The sequence below is a fragment of the Camelus ferus genome, chromosome 6, assembly GCF_009834535.1.
Source record: "Camelus ferus isolate YT-003-E chromosome 6, BCGSAC_Cfer_1.0, whole genome shotgun sequence".
NCBI classification, from domain to species: Eukaryota; Metazoa; Chordata; class Mammalia; order Artiodactyla; family Camelidae; genus Camelus; species Camelus ferus.
In genome coordinates, this window is record NC_045701.1 from 52828062 (window position 1) to 52848008 (window position 19947).

At 41.9% G+C, this 19947-nt stretch overlaps 1 protein-coding gene across 1 annotated transcript in view; it reads left to right on the forward strand.

Annotated features, from left to right (window-relative positions):
- Positions 1 to 12336: 12336 nt before the first annotated feature.
- The window catches only part of GNG2 (G protein subunit gamma 2), a 117307-nt gene continuing 109696 nt past the window's right edge, over positions 12337 to 19947 (forward strand). Inside the window, exon 1 of the mRNA XM_032482034.1 lies at positions 12337 to 12535. The gene's annotated coding sequence lies outside the window, so the exon portion shown is untranslated. The remainder of the gene's footprint in view (positions 12536 to 19947) is intronic.

A 19947-nucleotide genomic window follows, 5' to 3' on the forward strand; every position in this document is an offset into this window, starting at 1 on the left:
CTTCTGCAGTAAATCAACCTGTTTAATAACATTATTGAACCTAAGATTTTACAAAATTATTTGAGCCCTGAATTTCCTGCCCCAACTTTTTACCCTGTGTGACACCTATTGACCCAGTTTGGAACATACTGGCTTTTGTGATGAGGCAGAGTTGAATGCCAGAAAGAGTATTAAGAAATGGCAGTTACTGGGCCAGGATCTGTCCGCTTTGCCCCCTGGAGTCCCTCTCAGTGTCACTTCTCTGGCATCTATAAAACATGGCGTGCTTTAGCTCACTGCAGCTCTCATCCCTCACCCCCACAATACCGCATTCAAAAATGACTTCGTGATTCAGCTGCAGAAAACTAATAGTAAAGCACCAGGAGCTCTGTGTGTTTGTCTTTCAGCACCGTGAAAATTCTGCCTGACTAGGTTTTCAAAACCTTTATTTGAAGCATTTGTAAAGCAGAAAAAAAATTTTTTTTTGAAAAAGAACAGATTAATTTTAAGCCATTTGATTCTAAGATATGAAAATCCAAGAAGTGAGTTATCAACAATTTTAGTTTTTGTATGCATAGTGAGTAATATAAAATACATTTTATTTGTTTTTAAAAATATACTAGTGCTCTCTATAGATGTTACTAAACACAGATAACACCCAGGTTATAGAAATCTGGATTCATCAATTTTTGAAATGTTGTTTTATCAGGGTGTCACAGTTTAAAAAAAATAGAAAAATAACTGTGTTTTATTATTTCTCCAAAAGTATTGGATAGAAATAAAAGTTAATCCAGCAAATATTATAAATTAGACAATTTGGAATCTTAATTTTAAAATTATGAAACTACACAAATAAGAGTAATTCTAAAAGATGTCCATGAAACCTGTTTTTTTTTTTTTTTGGTTTTGTTTTGTTCTGTTTTCAGTCTAATTTAATTCTTCCACCCTGGTTAAATATTTCAGATTTCCTCTCAGTGGGACTCAGGCTGATTACTGAAGGGTTCTAGCCACCTGAGAATGGCATCTGTCTTCCTGTCACCATGCCAACTCTTCCCGCGACAAATGAGGGATTTCCCCTTTTTATTCCAGTCTTTCCTCCAATGAGGGAGAGACACGCTCCTCCCTCAGGAAGAGCACCATTTCTCATTACTGTTGGTTCCTTTTCTCTACTTTGTGTGAGAAAAAGGCTCGAGATGAAATCTTTTGTCTTTTTAGATACATTTTGTTTTCTCACTATTCTTACTGACATCTTTGTGTGTGGTGGCTGGGATCCCACTGCATTTACATGGCAACCAGGAAATCAGTCATTCAGAGTCGCCATGGTAACCGGAGGGGGGCAGGGAGGAGAAGTCCATTTTATCACGGTCGGCTGTGTCCCTTCCTGGAAGCCTCCAGAATTTTTAGACAGAGGTCATTATGAACACAACAACAACAACAAAATGCCTGCTGGCATCCAGGCAGCTGTGTACTGGCATCACAAAACGTCCTGCAGAGGAGGGTGTGAGTGACCCGGGGGCAAACATTACAAGGAGACAAAAGGCTTGCCCTCTCCCCGAGGAGCCCAGGGTGCTGACTTGGTCTCCTAGCAAGTCTGTAGAGGCAGGTCTGTGAGCTCCAGCTCCACACTCACTTGCCCAATTCTCTCTAAAGCTTTGAGTCTGCAGAGAAAAAGCAGGTAACCAATGTTGTAGAAGGAGAGTGAGTGTCTCATTTGGGGTGGGGGCACAGCTCTGCTTTTATGGTAAAAAGAGCCCCAAACTGCGGAAGTGGGGCAAAGGTGCTGTCCCAAGAAAAACGGAAGTGTCTGTTAAGTCGTTTCCTGCCACATCTGCTTCTGGAGCTGAAAGGTGTCATATTTCAAATGAAAAAAAAAAAAAAAGTCATAGGGGTTAACCAGTGAGATGACCTTTTATAAGCCAGATAATTAGAATCCTTAATCAATAGGCAGATTATGTTTTATAGCAAACAATAGGGGCCCTGGACCCCAGGAACAGACTTGGCTCCTGGATTGATTTAGCCAGACTTCTGGGGAGCCGGAACTGACCCAGAACCAATCACATTTCTAACTCAAGTTGAGAAAGCACTGTCTGATTTGAGACATCTTCTAGTGGCAGTGTCCCAGTAGGCCGGGGGCTAAAAACGTGTGAATGGAGAGCCTTTTCTTTGTAAAGTGAGAAAAAACTTTTCATCTTCTTTTTTTTTTTTTTTAAACAGTGTAATATTACTTTTTTCCTTTCTTGAAGATGAAATGAACAAACTCTACATTTCTGGCCTCCTCCTTCCAAACTGCCCCCACCAGGCTCCCTTATGTTCATCTCAGTAAACAATTCCAGCCTCAACGTTCGCTTTAAGAGTCTTCCTTACTCTTACTTCTCCCGCATTCAATTTAGTAGCAAATTCTTCTAGGTCTGGCTTTAAAATATATTCTGAATTCAGTCTTTTCTCACCATCTTTATTACCCACCATACCCAAGCCTCCTCCTCTTTCTAAATGCTCAAAGAGCCTCCTGACTGGTCTCCTTACCTATATCCTGGTCTCACGATGCAAGTTAGGTCATGCCGTGGCCCTGTTCAGATCACTCCCCACCCACCCACGGATGGACGGAACACTCGGAACACAACCATGACCCACAAAATGCTACCCGACATGCCCCTGCCTGCCCCTCCGTTCTCGCACCCTTCACATTCCTGTTTGTGTATTCTACTCTACCCACTCTGACTTCCTCGCTGTTCTTTGAACACATCAAGCATTCCCTGAATTCAGGGACTTTGCACCTGCTGGAACCCTCTTCCCCACATGTTAGGAGGCCTCTTGCTAGTATTGTAGAAGCACTAAGAGAGCTGCAGTGCAGCAGACACATGGGGCTGCCCAGAGGGGGCTGTGGTGACTATGGGAGGAAACCAGGACCAGAGCAGAATGTGGAGGAATAAACACACTGACCTCACCTTCTGTGTGTTGGCCAAACACAGCTGGAAACCAGAGTCCAAGGCAGCTGGGTACTATACAAATCATCTGTTGTTGCATAACAAATTACCCCGAAACACAGTGCATTGAAACAATAAACATTTATTATCTCTTACAGTTTCTCTGGGTCAGCAATTTGGAAGTGGCTTATCTCGATATTTCCTACCCCAGGCCTCCTATGAGACTGCAGTTAAGATGTCAGTTTTCTGAAGGCTGATCTTGGATGAAAGATTCACTTCCGAGGTGGCTCACTTAACATGGCTGGCAAATCGTTGCTGGATTTTGGCAGGATGCCTAACACAGGCCTCCACAGGGCTACTTGAGTGTCCTCACCACATGGTACCTGGCTTTCCCAAGAGTGAGTGGTCCAGGAGCCCAAGGTGGGAGCTACAGGGCCTTTTATAACCCAGCCTTGGAAATTACACACCATCACCTCAGCTGTATTCTATTAGTCACATAGATCCGTCTGAGTCAGTGTGGGACGAGACCACACAAAGGTATGAACGGCAGGAGCCACGAATGATTGGGGGCTGTCTTGGAGATACCACTGGGCACAGAGCGAAACAAAGATGGTAGAGAATGAACTGAAAGGGTGGTGAGGAGGTGGAAATCAGGGAATAACCAGCACCCTTCCTTGACCATTCTACTTAAAATATTATATGCATTCCTGCCATTCTGTTTCCCTTTACTCACAAGCCTTAATGCTGCCTGACATATCAAATATTTATTTGTTAACTCTTTTATTTTTGATTTCCCTACTATCATATAAACTCCACGAAATGAGAGACTTGGACTATTTTGTATTTTGCTGGCACCTAATAAGCTTCCAATAAATACTTATATATTTGAATACATGATTTATACTCAAATTAAATAAAGAGTAAAAATTTATACTCAGACTTTTAGATAAAAAGTTTTAAAATGACTAATTCCAGTGACATCCCCACCCTTTTTAAACTAAATGATTATCCCCCCCCCCCCAAAAGAATACTACTACTCAGTGAATTAGAATTTGCTTTTGGGAGTTTTGCCAGCAACACAATTGCCTCTTGGTCTTTTCTCCCTCTTCATCTGGTGGTGGTGGTGATGTTCTCCCTTCATTTTAAGATCAAGTTTTCGTATTTTTTTCTCTTAAAAGTAAGTTGCATTGCCTTTTGTTTATTTGATTCTCAGCTGAGTTCTGTTTTCAGAGGTCTGATTTAATCAAATGGTTCTCACGAGAAAAGGAAACCCTTCCTTCCTAATCTCCCCTATTATTTCCCTTTTGTTGATTCCTGAAACCTGCCAAGGGTACCTGTGGGAATTTCTGTGGCACCTACAAGGCTAAGGAGATTGCTGACCTGTGGTTACTGACGGTCAGAAGAGAACAGATTGCAAGCAGAGAATACTCTTCCTGGGCCCCACGTTGAGCCAATGTTCAGGACTAACTGCCCATGGGCTGACTGTGAGAAGAAAAAGGCAGCCTCGGGAACAGCTGCATCCAAATCTAGAGTGGGTTTGGGGGTGGTTTTTCTCCTCCCTAGAAAGTGTGTTAGTAACACCTTTCCAGATACAAAGCGGGAAAAGCTGATCCCTTATGTTAGGAAGCAGGTTCCCTCGGAGTGGAGGAGACAAGCTTGTTGTCAAAATGGTGAAAAGACAAGACTTGATGCCACATATGCATACGTTATCATCCCACAAAATCTGCACAGAATCATTTGTTGTAACTCCTTTTCTTCCTTTCTTTCTTTTCTTTCTGTTAATAGAGTACTGTAACCTCATGCATGTAAGCATATGCTCTACCACTGAGCTATACCCACCCCGCGTTGTAACTCCTTTTTATAATGTGGTGCACCTAATTTCACCATCTGTACCAGAACCAGCACCTTTTCTCTCTTATTCAGTCTAAACCTAACCCTGGCCATCAGCTTGGCTGGTTAGGGTATGGTGCTATTTCATAAACCTCATCCTTTACCCATTATAAATATGAATAATGAGTAATTTGTGTTAAGTTCATTCATTCATTTAACAAAGGTTTAGTGAGTGCTCACTATGTACCAGACACCATCCAGGCCCTGGCTAACCATCATAAGCACACAGTTATCGTCCTAGAAATTTAGGGGTAGGAAGGTGTTTTTATTTTCCTATCTGATGATGGTCACAAATGGTGGGTCTTTGATGAATTTCCTTAGACTATTATTCCAGAATAAAATAAGAGTCTGTCTCACTAACAGTTAAGCAAATCCATTCATTCTGAACACTTCAGTTTCTTTCTTGAAGTCTTATTTTTCCCTAGCGGTGTCCCCTCAGCCATGGGCAAGTACTACTTTTTCCCCCTTGACTGTATTATTTGAGGTTATTGCCGATGCCTTCTGAAGATATAAAACCACTGATGTATGTGATCCTTACTTAAGGGTTCAGGTAATACAGTTTCCCACGCTTATTTCAGAGCGCCCAGTGTGTTTATAGGGCATTGGTGGGGTTTTCTTAGTCATGTTATGCTGTCAATTTTCAGCTCATATAACTACTTTTTAGATGCAAAAAGTTGGTGGTGGGGAGTTAGGAGGAATGCATATAAATATTTTAACAGCAAACAAATGGCTTGGCTGTGGTCTGGGTGAATTCCAGTATTTTTTGAGCTGGGAAGGAATCAATAACAATAACTGGTCTTGAGCAAGTAACCCACTCTTTTCATTTGAAAACAAAGCCATAAATGACAATTTATAAATAATGACAAACTTGCTTACTAACATGATACTCTAAGACTTAACTTTTTAAAATTACAAATAAATCTGCAGATGCTTGGCTTATAATTTTCCTCCTAAAATTAATCTCTACCTCACTTGAAATGCTTTTGCATTCATATATGCAACAAATACTTATTGCACACCTAGTATGTGCTGTGCACTGGGCACTGTGGGAGGCACTAGAGACTGTGAGTAAGACAGTGAGTAAGACACTGGCTGTGTGTTCTAGAATTCCACACGCGGTGACGGAAAGAGAAAGGAAACCGTACAATGACAACACAGTGTAGTAAGAGCTATAACCAAGATAAGAGGTGATTTGTGGAGGAGCAAGGATACAACTAACCCAGCCATTTTCTTTTAGAAAACTGTATAAGTAAAAGTAATTTGCTAAGAAAGTTTATTTATTAACTACATTTGCCAAGTCAATAATTTGCGCTTTCTTCTCTGCTGAAATTACCCTGCACAATCATACAAGTAATATATAAAGAATGTTGACTAACTTCTTGCTAAAGCAACAAGTCATTTTTGTAACATTTCGTAGGAAGTTATCTCAAATGTATTGCATTACTGAAAATGCACCTTCTAAGTTTAGAGATTTGCAAGAAGAGCCACCAACAGACAAAACTTTTTAAGAGCTTTCTATGTATAGTGAGACTTCTTTATCACATCAGTAACTTACAGATTTTTGCCTCCTGGTTTAATAGTATTACTTGATTGGTAACTTCAGGGTCTTTCCTGTTTCAACATCAATATCACATTTTTTCTTCTTGCCACATTCTCTTCTCATTTTTTAATTCCCAGGGACATTTTTGGTCATATTTTAAGCAGCCTTGGTGGTTTGTTTGCTCATTCACTTAGAATTTTGTAAAATCTACATTTTTGGATCTTCAAAGTGGTCATTAGTACTCATAACTTTCCTACACAAGACCTAACGGTTTAGATTCACTTAAAGTTAACAAACATGTACTGAACACACACAGTATACAGAGATGAGAGGCAGAGCCCTGCCCTCAGGGGGCACTCAGTCTAGTTAGACTCCAGTGGACTCAGAAGAAGAGACAGATTCACCATCTAACACTCGGCATCTCAATTCCCTCGCCAACTCCCATGGTTCTGTTTCTGAAATTCTATCACAGGAAGATTCAAAGTGAGAAACTTAAGACTTAGGAGAAAACTAGAGCTGGGGAGACCAAGGTCATAAGCGAACCTATGAATATTCTTTGCAGTAGGGACATGACCAAAGACGCGATGACAGAATGCCCTCAGACGCCTTTGATTCTCCACCTTTTGCCAAGCTACTTACCATCAAAATAGTGTGGTGACATATCTGGCACAGAAAGACCAAATCTTACCTCTCTGCCTGGCCTGCAAATGCTTGGAGTTATTATCATATAGCTTTTCTTTCAAGACACTTCAAAATGATTTACATGTGCGATAATAGTCTTACTGATTCGTATCCTTTCATTCAGACCTTCCTTTCAAAGGATTGTTTTTCCCAGACTCTGCGTGTGCACAGCGTTCTCTAACCTCTGCCATACTTCGTTGCTGACTCCCTCTTGATCTTGTTGCTTGTTTCCTGTTGTCTCTGCTTTTCTGTTTGCATCTTCAGAGACTTTTTAGAGGGGACAGGTTGTATTTTGCAGAATGACTGTTTCTGTTTTTAACAGCAAGAATGCCTTTGGTTTCAATTCTTTCATCACCCAAGTGGACGGTCTAGCTCCACCTTCCACTGGTGGAGGGTTTGGAATATTTTCTGCTTATGGGAAGACTAGAACTTCAGATAAGAAGCAGGCAGCGTCCACTCAGGGAGTGTCTAGCCTTTGTCCCTACTTGAACTGGCCAAACTCTCCCTGTGCACAGCTGTTTGGATCCACATCCGGGCCTCTCTGGCTCTTTCTTGCCAACTTCCAGCTCTGGTTTGACCTCCTCCCCCATCTCCTGCCTTCTTCCTGCCTGCCTCCCTCCATACCTGGTGTCCCCTTCAGCCAGACCTCCTGTTTCATAATTAGCCCTTCTCAACCCTTGTATTTGTTACGAATGCAAGTTTCTTGAACTCTTTCATCACGGCAACCTCCACCCAGGGCTTTAAGTACGTAACACAGCATATATATACAACCCAAATGAGTTCCATTGGGGTGACATTTCAGGCAGTGGCAGGGAAGAATCTGGGGAGCTTCACACTATCTACTTGGCCCCCCTGTTAGCCCTGCCCAGGGCAAAGGGAAGGGAGAACTCATGCTTCTGATGCTTTGCCCTATGGAGGAAGAGCTGACCATTCACTCAGCAAACCCCTCTTTCTATTAATTTTGTGCTGAGCTGTGCAGTGGAGACTGACAGTTCCCATTTTTTGAGGGCCAGCGACTCTCTCTGGAGAAGGCTGAGTTCTGCCCGCCCTGCCCCTGGACTCTCTTTAAATGGAGTAGGATTCAGTCTTCTTGGCTCCTAGCAGCTGGGGGTAGGCTCAGATGTCTGGTGGGGAGGGCATGATCCTGTGACACACAGATCAGATTATTATGATGCCTTTTTTTTTTTAAGCAGTCTTAGAGAGACTTCCATTCCTGTTAATTGATCCAAGAAATGCCTGGAATTGTAGATTTTCTGTGATAAAATAATGGCTCAATGATTCACTTATTTATTCTTGATTACTATTTGGCACAACAGTTAAGCCAATGTATCATTAAAGTAGATGAGTGGACAGGATTTATTAGTATATAAATTCACCTTCTTATTCCCATTTCACTCTGCCCTCTCCAGCGCAGCCCACACATGCCCTCAAGGAAGCAGCAGTGCTGGTACAGTTTCTGGCTCCTCTCTGAAGCAACAGAATAAGGAAGGACAGAGAGAGACCCAAAAAGAGATCTGGACAGAGAAGCTGGGCGGGGGGGGGGGGGGGGAGGGAGGGGAGCTTAGCCACAGAAGGCAAGTCAATCAAAATAGTAAAGAAATAGCTGGGCATGGAAATGGGGGGAGAGAGAGAGGAACAATATTTAAAGAGATCAGAGGAAGAGTTCGGGGACTTGGCATGGGAGGGGCTCTGGGACAGCTGTGAGGTGGCAAAAACTGGAGAATGCAGGTACAAGGGGAACATGAAATTAGTCTCTTTAAAATTATAAATTAGTCTTTAAAGTTCATCTGGAAATGCAAGTAAGGAATGGCTTTCTTTCCTGTTTCTTTTTAAAATGTATTTTAAACATTTCTTTTTGTTGCCAGTCTGTGCTTCTTTATAAGCAGTTCAGTGCAGAAATGGAATGAGGAGTTGCCCCAGGATTCTTTATATGACAAATATTCAGGATTTGGTATATATGGATCATGGCTTTCTGCAGACAATTTGAAAAAAAAAATAGATGGCTTATTGTTTCTTATCCCATGACCAACTTCTCATATTAGAAACTTCCTTTTCCCCTACTCCTCAGGCACCCAAAGGAAAATAAGACCAGTTTTGGAATTTCTGCCAGCTATGTCTTTTCATTACACAAACATCTGTTAGCTCCCTGCTGTGTGACAAGCAAAGATGAATGGAGCATGACCCTAGCCTTAAGGGGCTCAAATACTGAGGAGGGAGGTGGACATAGTAACAGCTCATTAAAACAACATAGTTAATGCTGAAATGGAGACTGAGGCAGGGTACCATGCACTCACAGGGCCAGGAAGACCCAGCTCTACTCTGTCTTTATAGGAGGATAAAGTAGAAAGTATTGCAGGCTATAGGAGGCTGGGGGAATTTTATCCAATCCTCTACTACAATATAGAGGGAAAACCAAAGCACTGCTGTAATGAGACAGTGGCAAGGGTAGTAGAGAGGAGGAGTTTGGTCAAAGAGAGTTTCCTGGTGGGTATGAAGGATGAGGAACTCGAAATCAGACGTGCGGCAACAAAGACCAATGGTTGTAATGTTATTTTTACATTCCTGCTCTGGGCGACTGGTTTATATTCCTCACTAAATGAAATGGAGATTATGGAAAGGGGACCAAGCTTTGGGTGAGGCAATATGTATGATTTGGGGAATGCTGATATTAAAGAACTCCAAGGCACATCCAGCTAGAGTGCTCAGTAATGCAGGAGAGAGATCAGGCCAAGATCATGGCCTCCTTATTACCATTCATCTCCTCCACCAGGTGGTTGTGAGTACAAGGTATCGATGCCTACAATTTGGGCCACTGATGAATGTTGAAGAACTTTACAGGCCTTTGTCTTATGTACTGGCTCACGTTTGGTTACTGGCTCGTGGTAGTGTGAACTGTTAATGGTGTCATGTAATTATATCTCTGAAGAAATGAACGCTTTGCAGACTCAGTATGCCCACTTACCATGCTTGCATTAAGAGCTCTGGACTGGATTAATCTTCTCTTGGCCAGTCTACACCTCCACATTTTTCTTTTCTCTCCAGAAAAACAACTATTAGAATTAGTGAGAAGCAATGAGGGTAAAGACAGGAAGAGGAAGATCTTAAAATCTAGTTTTCAGTTTTGAAGAGAGGTTGGCTGGCACTTCTCAGCAATGGTCAGAGTAACCTAGTGAGAGATTTATGAGGCCAGAGATAGAAGAACCAATCGGAAGGCAGCAGGCCAACTTCCTAGAGATTTTATTGTCGGAAAGAGATGTCCCTATGTAGACATAAAGATAAGTACCAGCCACTCTCTGATGGTTGAGAGAGTGAGTGAGAAAGGGAAAGGGGGACAGAGGATTAAAAAAAAAAAAAAAAAAAAAAAGACCAGTTTGAATCCAGAGTTAACACCAGCATCTGCTGGTTTAAAATTAACCAAAGATTTGTTTCCATAATCTCTCCATTTATAATTGCGCTTCTCATTTTTCTTAGACTTAATGTCATAATATATTTAAATTTTCATTTAAAAGCTCCCAGTAACTTTTGACATCAAGATTCCTGATTGGGAGGTAATTCATATCTGATCTTCATTTGTGTTATAGGAGGCTGTGGGAATTTTATCCAGCCCCCCCCCCAAACTACAATCCTATTTCCTGTTGGTTCAAAAGCAGTTCCTCATTTTAAATCTTGAAACGACCCATTTTGTAGTTTTCTGATGTTAGTGAGTTGACAGCGGGGTCCTTTTTGATAAAAATATTTCCAGGAAGAAATAAGCAAACTCTGTTCATGGAACATCAAATCTAAACAAAAGGTATCCTGGGGACTGTAGGATCCTGCAGAACATTTCACAGAAATTAAATTCTGTACCTCCCAGGCTGATTTGCTGTGGTCCCCACGGCAGGTTAGGAAGGCTCACTTGGTGACTTCTCTGTCGATAGAGTTACCCTGCATTTAGCCTAGATTTCCATCACTTCCTGTTAGTTTACTTGCTGGAAGGGTAAGGCTGTGTTAAAAAGTGAAGTTGGGAATTAACTATTTTGCTTTCCAGGCACTGATTCTTGAGGAGAGGTTTTTCAACGGTGTTGCCTGGGAATTAGAAGGATCCCCCCCACCCCAGCTCTCAGCCTGCGCTTAATCTGTAGCTTCCCGAAAGCACCTTGTGTTCATTCTGGGGGAGAATGACTCAAAAGCTGAATAAATTCAGAGCCCCAAGAGTATCGAGGTTTAGTGGTGAATATACCAACTTTGGGCAATCGGGAAACCAAGAACTGGTCCTGTTTGGGCTGCTGACTGCCTGAGTCACTCACTGTCTCTGAGTGTCAGTGTCCTCTGAAAATAACAAGAGCTGATATGTATTGGACACTTCCTAGGTTTCAGGAATGGTCATTATCATTTTGTGCACCATTTCATTTACTCCTCAGATTTCTGCTGTGTGTTAGGACTATCATCACCTCCATTTTGCACATGAGGAAATCACACAGAAGTTAAATAATTTGCCCAAGTTCATACAGTCACAAATGACAGCTTGGATTCAAATACTGGTGGATGGTCTGTGTAACCTTACTCCTAATGCTACGCCACCTCCTAAAGTGAAGGGAAAGGATAAGAGGATGAGGGTCCTTGCAGCCCTACTAGCATGGGGCAAGGGGAAGAGGACTCTGCTTCTGGGCTGAAAAGATACAGCATTAGTCTCTACCTCATTCATCCCTTCCCACCACTGAGCATCTTTTGGGGATATGTCTTCACTCTTAGGCCACAGGTAGCCTTGTAGTACTTGGGTTATCTCCTATGCCCCACAGGAGTACGTACCAGGGCCATTCTTCTCTGAGCACATGGATTAAGCAAGATCGCAGTGGTCGCAGGACCTTGGAGAAATTAAGTGTCTGGAATGTTAGCCACAGGGGGAAAAAAAAGACTTCAGCAAGAAGCTGCGCTTTCCCAGCTCGCTGGCTTGATAGGGACCACAGTAAATCAAGCAGAGCCATGGAGGCCGGTATTGGATCTCAGGGGCAGAACCTGGCCGGGGGCTGTCAACCCCCCAAAGCAACAGCAGCAAACCCAAGTTCAGGATAAGAAAGCAGACTATGTGCCGGGAAGGGGATTGGGGATGGAGGTGAGGGTGAGGGAATGAGAAGAGGCAGGAAGGAACAGGCAGCACCAGAGGGACCTTGGCACAAGGGGAAGAGGGGCTTACAGCCCTGGTGTCAGCAGCCCTGCAGAAGGGGAGAGGGCTCCCCTGGGCCTTGACATGGAAGGGGAGGGAAAGAAGTAAGCAGCTCACAGCTAGCGAGAGGAGGAAGTGGGAGATGCTGCTTCCTGTAAAAAGAACGATGACTGAAGACAAAGCTGGGTGGGGACTAGTCCCTGGGCTGCAGGCGCGGCTGCTACACATACACACAGCGGCTGCCGCTCCGTGGGCAGCTCCTACTACTGCTGGGCTGGGCTGGCCTGCGCGGGGCGGGCTGCGCCGGAGCTCGCCTGCACACAGCCGCGCGGAGGGAGGAGAAAAGACACTCTTCTCAGGCCAGCCTCGGGAGCCAAGGTAAAGGAAACGCTTTTCATCTTGCTCCTTTTTAAGTGAGAAAAATGACCACCGCCTGCCGTCTTAAGGGCAGATTTCGAAGGAAAGAGAGGCACAGTGGCTCGGGGTTGGGGGACATGGTTAGGAGGGGTTCTGTTAGGAAAGCTTTTGAAATGACCACATTTGTGACACCTTTGTTTTTTAAAAAAATAATCCTTATTAGTGGTTAGCTTCGGTGACTCATCAGGAAAACATACTCAATGTTAAGAAGCTGTTTGCATAGTTCTGGAATTAAAGCAGAGCCCAGCTGAAATCATTTGGGGCTGAGAGGCTGTAGGCTGATCATCTGAACAGTGCAGTCCTGTTTTAGGGGTGGAAGGAGTGGAAAACGTTAATTGCATTATCTTTCTTACACAGTGCACTAGGGTAGCTTTAGTCTTGCGGCATGATGACTGATTTGGCTTTTTTTAATGGTTAACTCCTTTTGTACTCAGAATTTGCCAACAAAGGCTGGAATTGCATATGTGAGGGGCAGTATTTACCATTAAAAATGATGTCTTCCTCCCTCTGCTCTGTGCAGCTGCTTTCAGGATAATCTCAGAAAGAGCTACCATTTGCCGATAGGCTGTATCCTAAAGTTGCATCCTTTCTCAGAGGAGTGTGGCAGGTTTAACTTGTCTAGACTCAGATACCCATGCATATATGGATTTCATGTTTATAGAGATTTTATTCGTCTCTAGGTCAAGGTGCTTATTGGCCTCAGTAAGAGACAACATGTAAAAGTGCTGCTGGGTTGTTTCCTTACCTGCATAGTCTACAGATGGACAAAATAGTAAAATCAGAACGTGATTTTTATTGTGTGATTTTCTTAAGCAATGGGTCCTCTTACTGAGAGCCTGTGGCTGTGGCTTGTTCATATTTGTGAATGATACGTAAAAGTGCGGTAAACCGGTCTAACGGATTAGGAATGAGATTGTGAGATTCCTTTGGCAGGATATGTAGGAGAAGGAGTTTAATATCCTAGCGTAGCATGATTTAAAAAATTAAGTTTTTGTCTCCAACAGAAAGTGTGGTTAAGCCATAAATGATCACTGATGAAAGATTTTGTCTTGCATTTTTAGAATGAAAGGTGATACATTTTCAAAGGAAAGAACTGCTTTTAGCAGAGTAAACATAATAAAAAGGTTGTATTTAGACACCCATAAATTCTTAAAATGTATGTTTTAAACACTAAATATGCACGGAGAGTGTATATGCCTCCTCATTTATCATCATTCTCAATTTGAAGAGCGATAGTTTTTTGGTTTTTGTTTTTTTTCAGTGCTATCTCTATGAAATTAATTTGGTTTCTCAAAATGTATGGGGTAGCAGCACATTTTCAGAGATAAGAATCTTTGGGTACTAAAGGGAAAAAATGTCTAGTTTTCTGAGCTTACTTATGAAACCAAACCTGTACGATGACTAAGAGGGGAAATATTGCTGGTGTTGAAACAGTGGCGCTCCCCTGACAGATCCATTGAATTTAATCAAATCTGCGGGCAAAACAAGTCACGCCGCATACTCCACGAATCCAATTCCTGTTTGTCTTGTGGCGTGAAAAATGTAAAGATCATCTTCTCAGAGAGGAGCTCTTAGGTAGCTCTTGGATTCAGGATGCCCGTAACTGCAGCTCCATGATCACACTGCCTATCATGAAATGAAATGGCAAGTTGGGAATCTGGGCTGTGTGAATGAGGCTGGGGCTCACCCTCTGGTACTTACTCATCTACAGTCTGGATTCACTGGATAATGCCAACACCCTGCTTTGTGTGGGGATGTGTGGACAATCTGCCTTACTCCTCTCTGTGTGTTTCACAAAAGAGTAAGAAAATGAAACCTTGGCTCATAGGCACAGGGGCGTCCAGAGGCTCCCTGCTCTCTTTCAGAAAACATCTAAGAGATGCCTGTTTTCTGCACAGCCTGAAACATTCCCTTAATTGTTTCATTCCAGCTTGAAGCACACATGAGTGAGTAACAGCAGATCACTACCTATGATGGTAGGAGGTTTAAGAGAAAGGTGAAAATGCTCCTTTCCTGTAGAATGGGACTATTTCCACTTACTCTTGGTGTATGGAATATTTAAGACATACTGCTTTTCTCCAGAGGATTCAGTGGCTTTTGAGGGAGTCAGCCAACACTGAAATTTTAACTGTATGTGTGTGTGTGTGTTTTTCCCCTGCCATACGGTCAATAGCAGAATGGAAACATGACTCCATTATTTCTTGGCCAGTTGTGGGCCTCATGGTAGACACAGAGTGAATGCATTTGGTTGACTGACTTTTTTAGCCTATTTCACAAGGCAGGCCCAACTTTTAAGTATAAAAGCTCTAGAGTCAAAGCACAAAGCCTCTTCAAAAGACAACTGGGGTTGGAAGAAAACAGCATCATGGAGCGAAAAGAACACAGGCTTTGAGAATCAGACAAATCTGCCTTTGAACCCTAGCGCTGCTTGTTACTCCTTGACCTGGTACATTAACTTATGAACGTTGGTCTCTTTGCTGTATAGAGGGGTTAATAGTACATAATCAGGGTATTTTTTTGTGTTTTTTTTATTTTTAATTTTTTTAATTTTTGCTTTTGTGTATGGCTATGTGAGTGCCTGCCTGGTACGTAGTAAGTACTCAGATGTCATTTTTTTCTCTTGCATGGCTTGCAGGAAAAGTTAGCATGTTCTTGATCTTTGCCACTACCTCAAGGGTTCCAGGAGACGTTTTTTTTAATTGTAGTAAAATGTATATAACATAAAATTTCCCATTTTAACCATTTCTAAGTGTAGTGTTCTGTGGCTTTAAGTATATTGACATTGTTGTGCAGCCATCGCCACCATCAATCTCCAGAGCTTTTGCATCTTCTCAAACCGAAACTCCGTTCCCATTAAACACTAACTCTGCATTCCCTCCTCCCTGCCAGCCCCTGGCAACCACCATTCTACCTTCTGTCTATATATCTGACTACTCTAGTTACTCATATAAGTGGAATCATACAGTAGTTGTCCTTTTGCGACTGGCTTATTTCACTTCAAAATTAATTGATTAATTAAATTTGAATTAATTAGAGTTAATTAATTTAACATGTCTTCAAGGTTCCATGCTTCCATGTAATAGCACGTATTGGAATTTCCTTTTCTAGGCTGAATAGTGATCCATTATATGTATGTACTACATTTGTTTATGCATTCATCTGTTGATGGACACTTGGGTGGCTTCCACATCTTAGCTGCTATGGATAATGCTGCTATGATCATGGGAGTACAAATATCTGTTGGAGTCCCTGCTTCATTTCTTTTTGGGTACCCAGAACTGTAACCACTGTATCATATGGTAACTCTGTTTAATTTTTTTGAAAAATAGCCATCCTGTTTTCCAGAGCAGCTGCACCATTTTATATTTCCACAGCAGTGCACAAGAGTTATAGTTTCTTCACACCCTCACAACACCAGTTGTTTCCTGGGGTCCTTTATTTGTTTGTTTTTAATGGTAACTATCCCAGTGGGTGTGAATTGGTATCTCTTTTTGGTTTCAATTTGCATTTCCCTGAGGATTAGTGAAGTTGCCTGTCTTTTCATGTGCCTATTGGCCGTTTGTATGTCTTCTCTAGAGAAATGTCTGTTTTAATCCTTTACCCATTTTTTTAATTGGATTGTTTTCAAGGAGACTTTTTTAAATGATGGGATCTCTTAACATAGTGTGTCAGAAAGATCATGTTTATGATATTTGTATTTAATCCCTGGTATTTACCAGTATTATCCTACCCAAGTGAAATTCTGCTTTCAAAAGTGACTTTTAAACTCAAAAGGAGAAAGAAAATCCACATAAATCCTGAGAATTGGTGACATCAAGACCCTTAGAGTGAAATTCAAGCCCTTATTGTAGACCAGTGACCCTGCTGGCCAGGTGAGGGCCAGGTACAAAGGAGGCACGGGGTGGGGGGCTGTCACTTCAGTGTCCTTCTAGCCTCTGCTCATTGGCTGCATGAGAAACAAGGCCCAATAGGTAGCAAATTCAGAAAAAGGGAAGAGAAACACTTGTTTTCAAACTCTTTTTAATGGGGAGCATTAACTTGGAAAGGGGCAAAACAACAGTGATAGGTTCTGAGAGAAGTTTCTATTAATGAAATGTGATTCTAACCTAAATTTCAGTTTTGAAAATATAGAATCCCGTGTTTCATTTTCCACCACAGATTTCACTCTTGATTCGGTAACTGGTGAGGCAGGGTATGGAGAGCCGAGGAGATCTGGGCAGAAGATTAGGGAGGACTCTGTTGAACAGCAATGATGTCTGAGATTTATGGTGTGGGTGCAGATGTTGACCTTGAATGGTTTGAAGAGCTCCTGAGTATATGTTAATTTTTTGTAATACCCTCTGTGTGTGTACAGGGGGGTTGGATAATGAATATGCACATCTATTCATCCTATAGTTACTGAGAGCACCAGGGACTGACTTTTCTAGACCCAGGTGGGAGAGGGGAATTACAGAGCTGTGTCAAGACTTAGTCCCAGCCTATAACATGGTAGAATGGTAGAGCTAAAAATGACCTGGGAATGAGCCTGTATCTACCACTCCATGGCAGACAATAAAATAGGCCCCAAATTTGTTACCTTTCTAGAGCTGCACAGTTGATTAATACCTTACCTCCCAATTCAATCTCCATTTTACTTCCCTCCACCATAGGACAAATGGATAGAGAAAATCTTTATACTTTGTCACTTTAAAAATTGTCTGTAAGACCAAATTATTTTGTTTAAAAAGAAAAGGGTGATGTTTAAATTTAATACCTTATGGAAATACGGAGTTTCTGTATTCAAATTGATTCAAATGTTAAGATGACACTGTGGCACTGAGATGCAGGTTTTTTAGGTAAGAGCACTAGGGATATATGTGGTTCTCCAAAACTCTTTTGTTAAAACAAGCTATAGTTAAGGGGAGTCAGTGTTCAGATAATCTTTAGAGGACTTCATTCAACATTAAAAAAGAGGGAGCTCAATTCTCAAACTCTAGTGATAACATGTCTCTCAGAAGTGGTACCACTGAATACCATGGCATGAGATAAGACAGGATTAGCCTTTATCTTGGCAAATATGTGTAAACAGCCAAGCCTTTAATGGAAAGGCTTGGAAAAACCAGTCACTGACCCTTCCTCCCTGTTTCTCTGGCCTTCCCTTGTCGCCCTGCCATCCTGGTTGTCAGAGTCCGACCTTCCCATGATCGTCTGCCCCAGGCGCCTGGCAGTAAAGCTGATGGGGGGGTCTGGGAACTGGACTGATGGGCTCTCCTCCACATTCCTTGCAACATCAACAGGGCCATGGCTGTTCTTTGAAAATCCTTTTTTAAAAAAAAATTTCACTTTTTACTATTCCCTTTGCATTTGCAATGAAAACTGTTAAACCCAAGCCTCCATGCCCTTTGTTCATTACAGGTGACCTCAGCTTCTGTTTTTTGGAGAAACCATATATTACAGAATTACTCAACCTCATTCTTTACCACCTTGCAATGTCTTGTGTCTTCACATTTTCTTCTCCCTTCCGAGGTCAAATTAGCACAGTCTTTCTTTCCAGCCAGGAGTAAACTCTCTACTTGGACTCCCCAGTATATTTCCTTTCACTTTCTAGGGGATTATGTTCTGACAATTATTCTACCTCCCTCCTACATGCATATTTGGTTGCTTCTTTTTATTGATCCTCTTTGCCTCCAAACATGCTTAGTTTACACATTTAAATTAATTAAAAATTAAACAAACCTGCTGCCAGCAAATCTTCCCTTTGAGTTTTGTAACCTCTCCTATCTTCTTACCTATCAGAGTGGAAAAATAGTTTTCCCTCCACCCTTCTCAGTTCTGGAAACCCTGTAACAAAAGACAAATTAATAAGAGAAAAACAAGCAGATGTTTATTAACTTGTGTACCTCATGGATACATGGGCAATACCAGGGAAAAGTGAGTAACTCTCAGAAGTGGCTTAGAATTCAGGCTAAAATACCATCTTCAGCTGAAGACAAAATAGAGGAGGAGAAGTTATGAGGAGATTACCAGGAGAAGCATGGTAAATAAGAGTAAGATTTGATATGCTGATTTAAGTTGATGCCTCTCCATTGACAAGAATCTCAAGGGCGTCATTCTTATCTTCCTGGTACAGAGAGTGAGGTACCCTTACAAATGGAGACTTCCTTCGTAAGTGTAAATTCCCCTTACAAAAAGGTAACTTCTAATCTGTTTTCAGAATTTGTCCTGTGTCTGCTACTTCCCAAAATAACCTACCCAAAATAATCCTTATGCCAAAGAGGCATATTTCAGGGTGGCATATTCTGCCACCCTTCACACCTCTCTGAAGGCTCCCAACTTCTCCATTAACTCCAAGTTCTGCTCCCCAAATATGAATGTTCTCAAGATTTGAGTCTTCTGTCACTTAATATCTCCCTCTCCCTTTTTTAGATTCTTTTCTGTGATTTCAGTCATTGTCATTGTGTGGGTCAGTTCCAAATCTGATTCTCCATACTACTTTCTCACCTACTGTAAACTTGCACATCAAGCACCACAAACTTGCTGGAACATCCAACCTCCTGAAACTGAGACTCACGTGTCCAAATCAGTGCTCGCCATTGCCTTTCCCATTCAAAACCAGCTCCTCCTGACTCCATGAGTATTAATGACACCCCATTCTCTCTGCCCGTCAATTAGGAAAACTCAGTTTCATTATCTTCTTCACCAAACAAGTTAGAGTCACTTGCATAGTCGTTTGCATTGTCATTGGAAATGGATCTTGACCCCATCTATTCTTCCCCATGTTGGTAGCCAGTGTCTCAGTTCTGGCCCTCTTGACCTCCAGATGGACTTATTTGTTGTTTGTGTTCTTGCCTCTCCCTAGAAGAACCTTCCTGCTTCTCCTTCCACACTTTATCCTTATCATCTTTCTTCTCTGACTACTTAAATTCCATTTGTCCTATAAGGCTCAGTTCGAATGCTGTCTCTTCTATAAAGCCTTCCTGGGGGGTTTATTCCTTCCCCAGTAAATAGCAAGTCTTCACCTCTTCTGACATCTTTTGTTCTTTCCTCACAGCAATTAATGCATTCTAGTGTGGATAATGGCAATCTTCTTTTTTTTAATCTTGTTTTGCAAGCTCTTTGAGGACTGCAGCCACACCCAATGTCATATTTGTCTTCCTTATAGCATGCAAATGCAGCTTGGGTTTTTGTTTGATTTTAATTTCAGTTTTGTTGAGGAAAACTGGCAAATAAAATTGTAAGATATTTAAAGTGAACATCATGGTGATTGGATATATGTATATACTACGAAAGGATTCATTCCTCCCAGCCAGTTAACTAACACATTCATCACCTCACATATTTGTGTTTTTTTGTGTGAGAACATTTGGGTTCACAAATGCAGTTTGTTGATCATT